The 14,553-nt window shown below is 32.4% G+C and overlaps 1 long non-coding RNA gene across 2 annotated transcripts in view; it reads right to left on the reverse strand.

Annotated features, from left to right (window-relative positions):
- The window catches only part of LOC140622448 (uncharacterized), an 83,494-nt gene that overhangs the window by 58,013 nt on the left and 10,928 nt on the right, over nt 1–14,553 (reverse strand). For both annotated transcript variants that reach the window (XR_012022211.1, XR_012022213.1), the window contains exon 2: nt 3,460–3,558. This is a non-coding gene — a long non-coding RNA (uncharacterized lncRNA). The remainder of the gene's footprint in view (nt 1–3,459; nt 3,559–14,553) is intronic.

The raw sequence follows: 14,553 nt of genomic DNA on the forward strand, positions 1-14,553 counted from the left end.
ACTTTAGCCAGAGATCATAAACTTGAGTTCCTCTATGGTCACAGAAAATAAATCATACTAGAAAATGATGGACTGGAGAGCCCTTGCTCATCCAGAGTAGGTAGTTACTAATATTAATAATAGTATTTTGTGGATTCCTTGGTGGCTCAGTGGTTTAACGCCTGCCTTCAGCCCAGAGGATGATCCTGGAGTCCCAGGATCGAGTCCTGCATAGGGGTCCCTGTATGGACCCTGCTTCTCCCTCCGCCTGTGTCTCTGCCTCTCTCTGTGTCTCTCATGAATAAATAAAATCTTTAAAAAACACACAACTGTGTTTGGGTACACATATGAATAACCATACAAAGGAAAATTAAACATAACATTAAGAAAAATTTGTAGCCTCTCAGTCCTTGTCAAATAGAGTCAAAATAGACATAGATATAGGGTATGGGTTAGCATGCTGAACAAATAAATAAAATTAATAAGTCAGTCTTAAGTTTTTTGTTATTTTTTCCCAAAAAATTCATTAGTAGTTGTAGACAAAATACTTACACTAGAAAAAAATTAAATTCAAAATCCTTTGAATATCAGAGTTAGACATTAAGTGAGGAAATTCCAGATACTCAAGAAAACTGGTCACTAAGGATGAAATCAAAGGCACTGTGCTAATTCTCTATCCCTCTTGCACCATAAGTGCAAAGGGAATTGGATTACAATATTTTTCTGATAAAATCAGGGTAAGGATAATAGCCTAAACATATTTTAACATTGAACTATTTCCAGTATTTATCTCCACACTAAGTATTTTATATCATATTTCATAGCTAAAAAAATGTAGAAGCCACATTTTATGGACTCAGAAAAGTATGGGATACTCAAAGTTCCACAATAATTCCATAGTAGACAATTTCATGATTGATATGTTCATCTTTTGAAATTTCTTAGTGATGTTTTCAACTCTCTTGGAAACAACTCTATTGTTTCCTTGATATTTTCTACTGCATTGGTCTTAGTTACATTATTTTCCTCCCAGCTTTATTGAAGTATAATTCACATATAAAAATTATATATTTTTGATACAGATACATTGTGAAATGATTGCCACAATTAAGCTAATTAACATATCTATCAACTCACATAGTTACCAATCTTTTTGTATGATTGTAGTGAGAACACTTGAGATCTACTCTTAGCAAATTTCAGGTATACAGTTATTAACTACAGTAACTCTTCTCTATATTACATCTTTAGAACTTACTCATCTTATAACTGAAAGTTTGTATCCTATGACCAACAACTCCTATTTTCTTCCACCCTACAGTCCCAGTAACCACTATTCTACTTTACGTGTTGAACTTTTTTTATAAGTGAGATCATGTAGTACTTGTCTTTTTGTGTCTAGCTTGTTTAACTGAGCATAATGTCTTCCAGGTTCATCCATGTTGTTAAGGCTAAATGATATTCCATCATGTGTGTATATACATGCACACATTTATAGACACACATATACATATCCCATTTTCTCTATCCACTCATCTGTTGGTAGACACTTGGATTGTTTCTGTATCTTGACCACTGTAAATAATGCTGCAGTGTTCATGGGTGTGTAGTATCACATTGGGATAGTGACTATATTTCCTTTCAATATATACCCACAAGTGGGGTTGTTGAATCATTGATAGTTCTATTTCTACTTTTGAGGACCTTCCATACTGTTTTCCATATGATTATATCAATCAGTTTACATTGCCTGCAACAGTGTAAAAGTGTCCATTATTTCCACCAATACTTATCCTGCAACTTTTTCATAGTCATTGTCTGCCTGATGGAGGTAGTATCTCACTGTGGTTTTGATTTGCATCTCCTGGATAAATGGTAATCTTAAATTCCACATATACATGGAATCATATGGTATTAGTCCTTCTCTGACTTATTTTGCTAGCATAATACCCTCTGGTTTCATCCATGTTGTTGCAGATGGCAAGATTCCATTCTTTTTGATGGCTGAGTAATATTCCATTATGTATATATACCATCTCTTCTTTATCCATTCATCTGTCCATGGATATCTGAACTCTTTTCATATTTAGCTATTGTGGACATTGCTGCTATAAACATTGGGGTGCATGTGCTCCTCCAAATCACTATGTTTGCATCCTTTAGATAGATACCTAGTAACCATACTACTTGATTATTATAGCTTTCTCATGTAGTTTGAAATAGAAAGCATGATACCTCCAGCTTTGTTCTTATTTCTCAAGACTACTTTGGCTATATTCAGTCTTTTTTGCTTCCAAATGAATTTTAGGATTTTTTTTCTACTTCTGTGAAAATTGCTATTAGGCTTTTGATAGAAATTGAATTAAATTTATAGAGCACGTTGTATAGTATGGATTCTGATAATTTGTCTTTGAAGTTGTAGATTCTTTCTTCTGCTGAACTAAATATGCTATTAACACTCTACATTGCGGTTTTTATTTCATTCATTGTATTCTTAATCTGAAGATTTCCTGTCTGGTTCTTAACTATGGTATTAACAATGCTTCTGTTAATAATTTGTAAATTACTTATATTTCTCCCTCTTTAAAATACATTTCCCTCCAATTTTTTCATTAGACATTTATCCAAATGAGTTGTGGATGTTTATTTACATTAATATATACCCAGTTCAAAATGTTTTTGAAATATTTTTATAAGATAGTTCTCATAAAATAGATGTATTTGGTTGAGTTATGCCAGTGTGGATCTTTATCCACACTGTAGGAAGTGTGACAACTTTTATGTTTACAAATTAAAAGATATTCTCAGAATTAACAAGAAATTATGAAACATACATCAATTCTTATACTTTTTCAAAAGATGAAACTATGCCAGACAAAGCATTTAGTCCTAGTAACCTAATGAAGTGAAAAATGGAAATGTGTTCAGAAAAGATTACATTTGGGGTGGAACAATAAACATGTAAAATAAATAATTATATTGTAGTTCTCTACATACATTAAAAACAGGCACAAAATGCTGAGAGCTCATTCAGGAGGTTGCATTTAATAGATATGTTTATGTATTTAAACATTCTTTCACAGTTTTAATTTCTTGCCAAGTTTAGTTCTTCCTTACAATGTGGGGAATTGCAGTCATCAAATCAAATTATCAAGTGCTGAAACAATTTCATTCATAACACTCGATGAACCGTAAGTGTAATTTTGAAATATAGAATTGGGTGACTATTTTATTATAAACATAACCTAAGTATGCATAAAGGTAGGTTATATATTATAGAATATACAATTTTAGTCAATTACAGTATGTAGTCATCAACTTACTATTTTCAGAAGAAAGAGGAAAAGAGTAAGGGTGAGGTTGTTGTTGTTGGGATATTATCATTGTCTCTTACAACTAACACAAATCCTAAATGTATCCATTCTTGGAAAGCAAAACTATGTGCTCTAAGTTTGTAATTTTCAGCCTAATGTTTCTCACCTTAAGTGCCTTTGCTTAGATTCTTTTCTTTCCACTCATTTGTCCCTACATTTGTGTGTTGGAGTTGTACCAATTTGTCATGTCCTCCTCTTACAAGACCTGCCAGAAGACACAACTTAAAATTAATTACTCCTTTATAGCATTTATAAAACCCAAATATGCATTAATACTATTCATTACAGTCTGCAACGTGGTTATTTTTTCAGGGATCTTTTCACATTCGTCTTTGTAGTACTTATTTGCCAATGTAAATCACAAATGCTCACTATAAATGGCTATGGCTGATTTCAGGAATTCATTTTGCCCATGGTAAGAGATGATGAGTAATTGTGATTAGGTTCCAGATAGCTTGAAAAAGTGTTTTAAATAAAAATCAAATTAAATAAGCCTCAGGTAGCATAACATAATACAAAAATATTATGATTTGGAAACCACACACACTTGCATTACAATACTAGCTGAGTAAATAGTCCTATCATACAGATCAAGCTTTTGCCCTTGAACTACTTGTCCTTCTTATGTGTATAGTTAGGATAATATTATGTAACATTCACAGAAGGCCTGATCATTATAAATCATAAATGTGAACACCTAAAATAGCATCTCTTATGGAGTAGATGCTAAAAAATTGGTAGCTAGTACGAGGGGAAGTAGTAACAGTCAATAGTTCAGTCATCTAAAGACTAGTTAGAATAAAGAACCAATCAACCAATCATACTGGAATTAAGATAATGATTAATTTTATCAGGATACATATATATATATGATATTTGTGATTGTGCACATATGAATCTAAGTGTCTCAAAAATTTATGAGAATATTTATCAAATATTAGATCTTTACAGCACAGCAAAAGCTACAGGGCAGCACCAGTGGCGCAGCGGTTTAGCGCCGCCTGCGACCCAGGGCCTGATCCTGGAGACCGGGGATCGAGTCCCACGTCGGGCTCCCTGCGTGGAGCCTGCTTCTCCCTCTGCTTCTCTCTCTCTCGCTCTGTATCTCTCATGAGTAAATAAAATAAAATCTTTTTAAAAAAAAGCTACAAATAATAGACTAGTTTCTTTATATAAATTAGTTATATAGGATGTTTCTTAGTTAATAGGATGTTTCTTTATATAACTTAAAATACAATCATATAAGTATCTCAATTAGAGACAGTATATGTATACACCTCTTTGAGTTCTAACTTATTTGTCAAAAAATATATATTTTTGAGGAGTATAGGGGGTGGGAAGTGGGAGAGAGACAGAATGATAAAAGAATGAGCATGTGACAGAGAGAAGGGAATTGTTTTTTAAATGATGAAATGAAGTAAAGTAAAATTTTAAAAAATTGCAGAAGTGATTTTTAAATGATGAAATTAAACAAAATAAAAAATTTTAAACTATTGCAGAGAATGCATCAAGAAGGAATCAGTAGGAAGTTAAAATTACATTTCAAAAACTTATCTGATTTTCAGAAATCAATTTCAAAATAATCATTTTCTAAGAATTCCTTTTGTGCTGTCACAAAGGAGTTAGCATTCACGCTCTTAGATTCAATTCCTCACAAGCACATATCCTCTCAAATGCAAGGGAATCCTAAAAATAGTTACTGGCCAGTAAGGATTAATCAGGCTCCCCTCGTGTTATCGGTTATTTATATACCATTTTCCCAACTGAGCATCCCTACTGCCATAATGGCCTGAATGCATGCAGTGCTCAGCTGCTGAGGCAAAGCTTACAAGCTGATTTTATTGCTTGAGACACATTGAACAACAGAAGAGCCCATCAGCACAGGAACATTAGGATGCCAGAAGTGTGTTCCAATCATTTGCAATAGGAAATCACTCTACAGTGTGAATATATATCAAACCTTGTGTCTTTTCTCCACAAAGTCTGTAACACTCAATAAACTGTACTTTAGCAGCAATGATGTTTATTTTCTTAATTGAATTGCAAATGATATTTTTATTTGATATTTAACTTAAATGATCACCATCCCATTATTGGTTATATAGTTAACCTCTTTGCTTTCTTAGCACTACTGGAATTGGAGGCATATTGAATTATTTTCCACTGACTGAGAATAATAACTCATAGCTAATAATTCATATCTGTGTTACAGAATAATACTTTTATTTTTTGTGTTGGGTCCTAGACCTTGCATAGAATATTCCTATTCTTACACCATAGTAAGTGAGTTTGTGTTTCCTTTGAGTCACTGAGTTAGATAGTTATTTTTATCATATTCATCTGTCATTGAAAATACAAGTGCTTTTACATGTGTATACACACATACCTCTGTAATATATCCATCCAAAAGCCAAAGGAAAGAAGGAATCATTGTCTCTAATTTGCAAATTAGAAACTAAAGGCTTTTTTTGCCTTAGAAACTTCACATATGTCAATTTATAGTCAGTATGGTTGATGATTTCATATTGTGATATTTTTATCTTATACAGAATAAACATATGCTCAAAGCCATACTAAACTAGTAGGTTAACAGAATTATAAATTTTCACAAAAATTATCTCTGTAAACATTTATTTTGAAATCATAATTTATTTTCTTGCAATATAAAATCTCAGATTGGTAAAAGCTCTAAAATACTCATTGTCACAATTTCATTATAGATAATAACAATATAATAAAATTTTAATTATTTTAAATCAAATGAAATACTGATTTTTAAAATTTTGTGTTTATGACTTCAGCAAGAATCAAAAGCTTTTAAATACTTGATGAAACAATTGCAAAATGAATAACTCTAAAAGTAAATTATTAAAATGTCATAATTTTTCCATTTCTATATTCCATTGTGATAGTAACACACCTATATATTTAATTTATAAAGTTTGTCATAGTTCATAGATACATTTATTGCTTTAAGTAGGCTCCAGTATGGAGCCAAATGTGGGGCTTGAATTCACAAGTCTGAGGTCAAGACCTGAACTGAAATCAAGAGTTGGGTGCCTAACTGACTGAGCTACCCAGGCATTCCTGTTCATAAATATTTTTAAAGATAATATTGTTGAAGTTTTCTATGTGACCTTATCACCATAACTTGATCAGTTTACCAGTACAAAAGTAAGATAGAATTTTCTATCTTATTTAACACTGAAATACAAAAAATAACTGATAGAAATAAATATAGGGCAAAATGTATAGCCTGTGTAACTGCCCACTTTCCTGATAATGAGTACAGCTCAAACAAATACACTATGCATGAATCTAAATGGTTATAAATGATAGAGCCACAAATTACAAAATACTCTATGGTGTGAATTGAGTCAGGACATCTAGTGGAGTTCATAGCTTATAGCATGTACTTAATAATATGCATTTGGTGAATTAATTATAAAGTAATATTTATAAATATTAGAGAAAATATTAGATGAATATATCTGAGAATCCTATGGCATTGTGGAACCAATTAGAATAGTTGATAATTTAAAAAATTTTAAATATTAAAGTGTGTTTTGCCTTGTCTTGGACCACCAATAGAATTAAACAGATTCAAAAAGAATTCAAAATAATTTAGAGTAAAATAATATCTGAGAGTATTCTCTTAGATATTAAAATTGTACTGGATGCAAGGGTGGAAGCAATAGTATGACTTTGGTCATGGCCAACTCATGTCAGGAATTATGGGTCCAGGATATAGAAATCAATAGAATTGAAGGGCCAAAGAATAAAATTGATTGTGAATTTAATGTGCCATTGATCTTAACATTCAGTTCAGAAGATGGTATGACTTTACACAGATGGTAAATATATGCTCTCACTAGGATCTTATGTTGACTAGGGTATTTGGACACTTTCCTTTTAAAGATCTTGAGTGATCTGTAATTGTAGAAAATAACAGCTGTTAACTGAATAAGTAGTAGAGCAGCTATAATTTAAAAAGGAGTTCATAAAAAAAAGGAGTTCATGATTTTCTCTAAAGAAGAATAGTTAATTATTGTATGAAAAACTCTTAATGGTGAAAATTGGTGAAACAACCATAGTATTCTCCTATGGAAACATTAATGTATGTTATTTTAAACATTAACGTATGCTACTATCCAAAAAGATCAGAAAAAGAGGCAAAGGGAAAATCATATGGGACAAATAAAAAGCAAATATCAGAAGAGTAGACCTAAACTGAAACATAAATAGCATATACATAATAACATTGAATTTAAATTGTTCAAAACTGTAATAAATGGCAGATATTGTCAGGTTGAAGCAAAAATTAAGCCACAACTCTATGCTACCTACTAGAAGCCTATATTAAATATTTCTACAAAAAAGACTAAAAATCAAAGGATACAAAATGATATGCATGCTTACACTGACAAAAAGCAAAATGTCGGAGTTATATTAATATAAAATATATTTCAGAGAGAATAACAAAAGCAAGGAAGAGGTTATTTCATAATGATAAAGTCTTCGATTTATCAAAATAATGTTGCTTAAGGAGGGGAAGATGGCACTGGAGTGGAAGGATTCTAGGCTCACATCACCCCATAAATACAACTAGATAACTATCAAATCATCCTACATACCCCCAGAAATTGACCTGAAGACTGGCAGAGCAAACTTCACAAGTAAAGGTAGAGAGTAGGCCATATCAAAGAAGGTAAGAAGCGCAAAAACATGGCTTGGGAGACAAATAGATCATGGCCACTGTGTTAAAACTCATCACATTCAGGCCAGGGACCAAACACCACCACAACAGGCAAGGAGAGCCTCTGCAGACAAGTAGCCTGAATGATTAAGAGGCTGTGACCACAATATCAGAGTACACGCAGCACGCATTAGAGATGCTCTCTGACGCACCAGGCCTTTAGACATGAGTGAGACCTCTAACACAAAGATAAGGAATAACATAGCAGAGATAAAGGGCTCAATAAACAAAAAGAGAAATGTATTTGATAGAATGAACAGCAGAATGGAAGAAGCAGAGGAACAAATTAGTAAACTAGAAGACAGTAATGGAATGCAGTCAAGCTGAACAAAAGAGAGCAAAAGAAATATGAAAAATGAGAATAGATTTTAGGAACTCAGTGACTCCTTCAAATGTAATAACATTTGCATTATTGGAGTCCCAGAAGAAGAAAGAGGAGAGCAGAAAATTTATTTGAACGGAATATAGCTAAAAATTTCCCGAATCTGGAGAAAGAAACAGATATCCAGGTCCCGGAGGTACAGAGAATCTCCAACAAAATCAACAAACACAGATCCATGCCAAGATATAATTAAAATATAGTGATAAAGAAAAAAAATTAAAGCAGCAAGACAAAAGAAGACAGTTACATATCAATGAAACTAAAGCGATGAGGGGATTTTTCAGTTGAAACCTCCAAGCAAAGTTTACATTTTCCAAGTAAAAATGAATATTTCTATAAAATATCAGTCAAGGAATTCACAAAATAAAAAAATGTGTAAAATATAACACTATATACCTGAAACGTGGTAAAGAGAGGAATGTAAAAAAAAAAAAAAAAAAGAGAGAGGAATGTAGAATTAGTTGAAATTTAAAAGATCATCTCCATATACCTAAAACATGGGAAGAAGAGGAGTAAAGAATGGGTTGAAACGTAAAAATCATCAACTTAATATAAACTGTTATATGAAGAAGATGTCATATACAAACCTAATGGTAACCACATATCAAAACCCACTAATAAATGTGCAAAGAATAAAGAGAAAGAAATACAAATATATCACTAAAGAAAACCAGCAAACCATGAAAGACAAGAAAGGATCAGAGAAAATCTTCAGAAACAACCACAAAACAGATAACAAAATGGCAATAAATACATATCTGTCAATAATTACTTTAAATGTAAATGGACAAAACATGCCAATCAAAAGACATAGGGTGATAGAATCGATTAAAAAATTAGACCTACAGATATGCTGCTTACAAGAGACTCATTTTAGACCTAAAGACACCTGCAGATTGAAAGTAAAGGGATTGAAAAACACTTATCATGGAAATGGATATCTAAAGAAAGCCAGAGTAGCAATACCTATATCAGACAAAATAGACTTTATTTTTTTAATATTTATTTATTCATGAGAGACATATATATAGAGAAAGGCAAAGACACAGGCAGAGGGAGAAGCAGGCGCCTCAGAGGTAGCTGGATGCAGAACTCGATCCTGGATCCTGGGATCAGGCCTTGTGCCGAAGGCAGACACTCAACCACTGAGCCATCCAGGCATCTCACAAAATGGACTTTAAACTAAAGATTATAATAAGAAGCAAAAGAAGAATACTGTATAAAAATAAAAGGGACAATCCAACAAGATGATACAACAATTGTAAATATGCACCCAACATGGGAGTACCAAATAAATTAGACAGTTAATAATAAGCATAAAGGAATTAGTCATTAATAATACAGTAACTGTAGAGGACTTAAACACCACTTGTATTAATAGACTGATATGCCTAAACAGAAAATCAACAAGGATACAATGGTTTTGAATGACACATTGGAATAGATTTAACAGATATATTTAGAACATCCATGCCAAAAGAGCAGAACACACATTCTACCTTATGATCCAGTGATCACACTATTGGGTATTTACCCAAGAATACAAGAACATTAATTCAAAGGGATACATGCACCCCTATGTTTAAAGCTGCATTATTTGTGATAACCAAGATACGGAAGCAGCCCAAGTGTCCATCAATTGTGGAGTGGGACATATACACAAGGAAATGTTATTAAGTTATAAAAAAGAATGAAATCTTCCCATTTGCAGGACATGAATGGAGGTAGAGCGGATAATACTAAGTGAAGTAAGTCAGTCAAAGAAAGACAAATAATATGATCTCACTCATATGTGGAATTTAAGAAACAAAACAAAGAGGAAAAAAGAGAGAGAGAGAGAGATACCAGGAAACAGACTCTTAACCATAGGTAACTGATGGTTACCAAAGGAGAGGTGAATTGAAGGGATGGGTGAAATAGCTGTTTGGGGATTAAGGAGTGCGCTTGTGATGAACACTGAGTGATGTATAGAATTGTGGAATCACTGTATTGTACATCTGCAACTCATATAAGCCTGTATGTTAACTGACTGAATTAAAATAAAAAGTGTGAAGAAATAATGTTACTGAATGTATTTAATGTATATTTGAAAATAGACAATAAAGAACTTCAGTGCATTTGTATCATATATAAACTCAAATGGAAATTCAAAATGGATCATAGACATAAGTTTATACCTACAAGTATAGAACTCCTACATTTATAGAAAATGAGAAAATGCAGGGCACCAGGTGGCTTAGTGGATGAAGCATCTGACTGTTGGTTTCAGCTCAAGTCAAGATCTTGTAGTGGTGAATTCAAGCCCCACATCAGGCTCTCTGCTCAGTATAGAGTCTGTTTCAGATTCCCTCTTCCTCCTCCCCTCCCTTCACCCCACTTGTACATACATTCTCTTTCTTTCTCTCAAATACATGAATAAATTAAAAATATTTTTTAAATGAGAAAATGTCTGTTATATTCAATGACCAAGATTTCTTAGTTATGGCACTGAAAGTATACTCCATTATAGAATATATATATATATATATATATATATATATATATATATATATTGAATTTCCTCATTGAAAGACATTTTTTAAAAGATTTTATTTATTCATAGAAAACAGAGAGAGAGGCAGAGACATAGGCAGAGGGAAAAGCAGGAGCAGGATCAATCCTGGGATCCCAGGATCATGACCTGAGGTGAAGGTAGATGCTCAACTGCAGAGCCACCCAGGGTCCCTTGAAAGGTATTTTTTTTTTTTATTTTAAGTGATGTTAAGTCAATGAAAAGAAAAAGAATATCCACAGAATAATAGGACATATTTTCAAATCAAATTGTGACAAAGGACCTTGATTCATGGAATCAAGATATAAAATATTCTGAAAAATATTTTTATATCTGAATCAGATATAAAAAATTTCTGAAAAAAATCAGTAATCATGAACCAAAATGCTCGATAAAAAATGAGAAAATTATAAATAATATAATATTTGGGTCTCGAATGATATTTAGATTTCAAAGAAGCATGTATAAAAATACTCAACAAATAGTTGTTTAAGAAAATATGAAATAAAACCACAACAGTATATACCAACAGATATATGAGAGTATATAACATTAAAATGGGTTGGTGATATCAAGTATTGGTTGAAATATGGAGAAAATGGAATATTCATACAATGATGGTAGGAGACATAAATTTCACACTCTAGAAAACAGTTTCTAGAAGCCATTTCTTAAAAAGTCAATTGTTGTCCACACAAAACCAGCTCATGAATAAGTTTATAGCAGATTTATAGTTGCCCAAATTTGGAAGTAACCAAGATGTCCTTCAGTAGCTAAATAGATAAACTGGTATATTCATACACTAGATTATTATTTAGCTTAGAAATAAATTAGCTTTCAAGTCATGAAAAGGAGGAAATATGAAGGAAACATAAATGCATATATACTTAAAGAAATAAGCCAGTCTGAAAACACTACATACTATGATTTTATCTTTATGATATTCTGGAAAAGGAAAAACTATGGAGACAGTAAAAATCAGTGGTTACCAGGGGCTGGGAAAAGGGCGGGATGAAGAGTTAGAGGACTTTTAGGGCTTTGAAAATACTCAATATGATGCAATAATGGTGGATACATGTTGTTATGCATTTGTCCAAATCCATATAATGTGCAACACAAAGAGTAAATGATAAACTACGGGGTTCTGGTGATATGAAGTGTCAGTGTAGGTTCATTGGGGATACGGGAAATCTTTACCATCTGCTCAGATTTACAATGAACCTAAAATTGCTCTAAAAATGACTCAAAACCCCACTTAGGCATGGTTTCTTTTATAAAATTCAATAAAGGATAACTAAAAAATTAAAATTAGAGATAAATAGATGAGGAATAGTCTTTTTTTTTTCCATGAAAAGCAAAACTTTGACAAGTATTTACCTGAAACCATAAAAGAGAGAAATCAGTGGTTCACAGAGTCTTGCAATTCACCCATTTTACAAGAAACAACCACTCAGCAAGAAAATATAGTAATCAAAATTCCATACAAACTATATTCTGTGTCTTTAATATCTTGGCAGTATTCTGATCTTCTCATACTTCATAAATCATTGAAAAGACTGAAATTGGTAACCATGTATTTATGTAAGTGTGAATTCTTGAAATATTATGTTATCAAGAGAAAGGAGAAAATTGAATATTGAATCTGATATTCAGTGCTTGCTTCTTTCTTTCAGCCCACATTTCAAATATTATGATATTCATTCATTAACCAGAAAACAGAGAAAAAAATACCTTTCCCAAAGATATTTAGGACTTTATTTTTTTGGGGGGTAAGAAAGCATATAGACATTCTATGGAGCAGAATACAAATCATCTGTTACTTGTTGTGAGCCTCAGAGATTTCTGTCTGCTGCTTTTAGAAATACCATAGTCGAAAATGTACATGAGAGGAACATTTCTCAATGAAATCATTAAAAAAAATCTTGATTAGCTAGAAATTAAAGTAGGAATGTGCTAATAAAATGCCAGGCTGGAAGGAGAACAGGAGTCAGGTTGGATGGAATAAGCCACATCCAAAGCAAGAAGTAAATGTCTGGCATGCCTTAGAAGAGAAGTCTTTTATGTCTTAGTTGGCCTTTTTGCTGAAATGGACCTGGCAAATCCCTGTGCTCACCTCACTTTTGAAGTGGATGATAAAGTTTGATTCAGTTTTGTGACTTGGGGAGAGCACTGAATCACAAATTGGCCCGATTTTGTGCAACTTTGGGCAAATCTCTTCCTGGATATTGAGGTTTGTCTTTTTCCTTTGTAAAATGAGGACTTTAGGGTATATGATCACTGAGAATCATTCTTGCTTTATATTTTGTGACCCCATGGTCTTGTTTCTTTTCAGAACTTCTCCTTTGCTTATCTGATTCATAATGAATGATCATTCCTATGAGAGTATTCTAGGTAAGAAGCTGACTCTTTCTTTTCAATCTAAGATTAAGAAACAACTAGAAAAAAAAAAAAAAAGAAAAGAAACAACTAGATATTTTTTAAAAAGTCAATCACTCATCTACTGTAAGACCCAGCCATTCCATATCTTGGTATTTATCATAGAGATATAAAAGTTTATATTTATAAGAAGAATTTTCACAAATGTTTATTGGAATCTCTGTTTCTATTGTGGCCTCAAAGTGGAAACAATCCATGAGTTGGTGAATAAATTGTGGCAAATATGATAAATGAATATTATTCAGCAATACAAAGAAATGGACTGTTAAGATAAAAACATGGATCTCAAAATTATTATGCTGAGTGTAAGAATCCAAATTAAAAGAATGCATATTATAGGATTTCATTTATATAAGATCTTTAATGCAAACTAATATACCATAGTAGAAAGCAGACCATTGTTTACATGAATCCAAATTTGGAAAAGGGCAAGAAAGAAAGATTAAAACAGGGAGTAACAAAGCTTTTTGAGATGATATGTTTATTTTGATAGAGGTGATAGAACACAAGTATACATATATTTTAAACTTTTTGTATATGAAACTTTTTCAGGCGGATTCTTTTTTTTAAAAAATATCTTATTTATTTATTAATGAGAGACAAACAGAGAGAGAGGGAGAGACACAGGCAGAGGGAGAAACAGACTCCCTCCAGGGAGCCTGATGCAGGACTCGATCCCAGGACCCCAGGATCACAACCTGAGCCAAAGGCAGATGCTCAACCACTGAGCTACCTTGGTGCCCTATGCATATGAAACTCATACTATATCTGTCTTACCTCAATAAAGCTGTTACAAAGTAAGTGTAATTAAAAAGTAATTTTAATTCCAAAAGAAGGAAGTCTGAGGCAATTCATGACAAATATATTTCTGAATATTGATTTGAACTATTTGAAATTAGGCAAGCATAAAGATGGGTCATTCAAATTTAAGAGAACAGAGAAACTCCTGAATAATAAATTATAATAAGAAGATACAGAAATCATAGACATGTGCTACTGATAAAAATAGAGCCAACAACTCAGTACAATTCATTGCCCTAAATATTCTTTAGTATACATAGTATGTATATCAACT

The sequence above is a fragment of the Canis lupus genome, chromosome 31 (assembly GCF_048164855.1).
Source record: "Canis lupus baileyi chromosome 31, mCanLup2.hap1, whole genome shotgun sequence".
In the NCBI taxonomy this organism is placed as follows: Eukaryota; Metazoa; Chordata; class Mammalia; order Carnivora; family Canidae; genus Canis; species Canis lupus.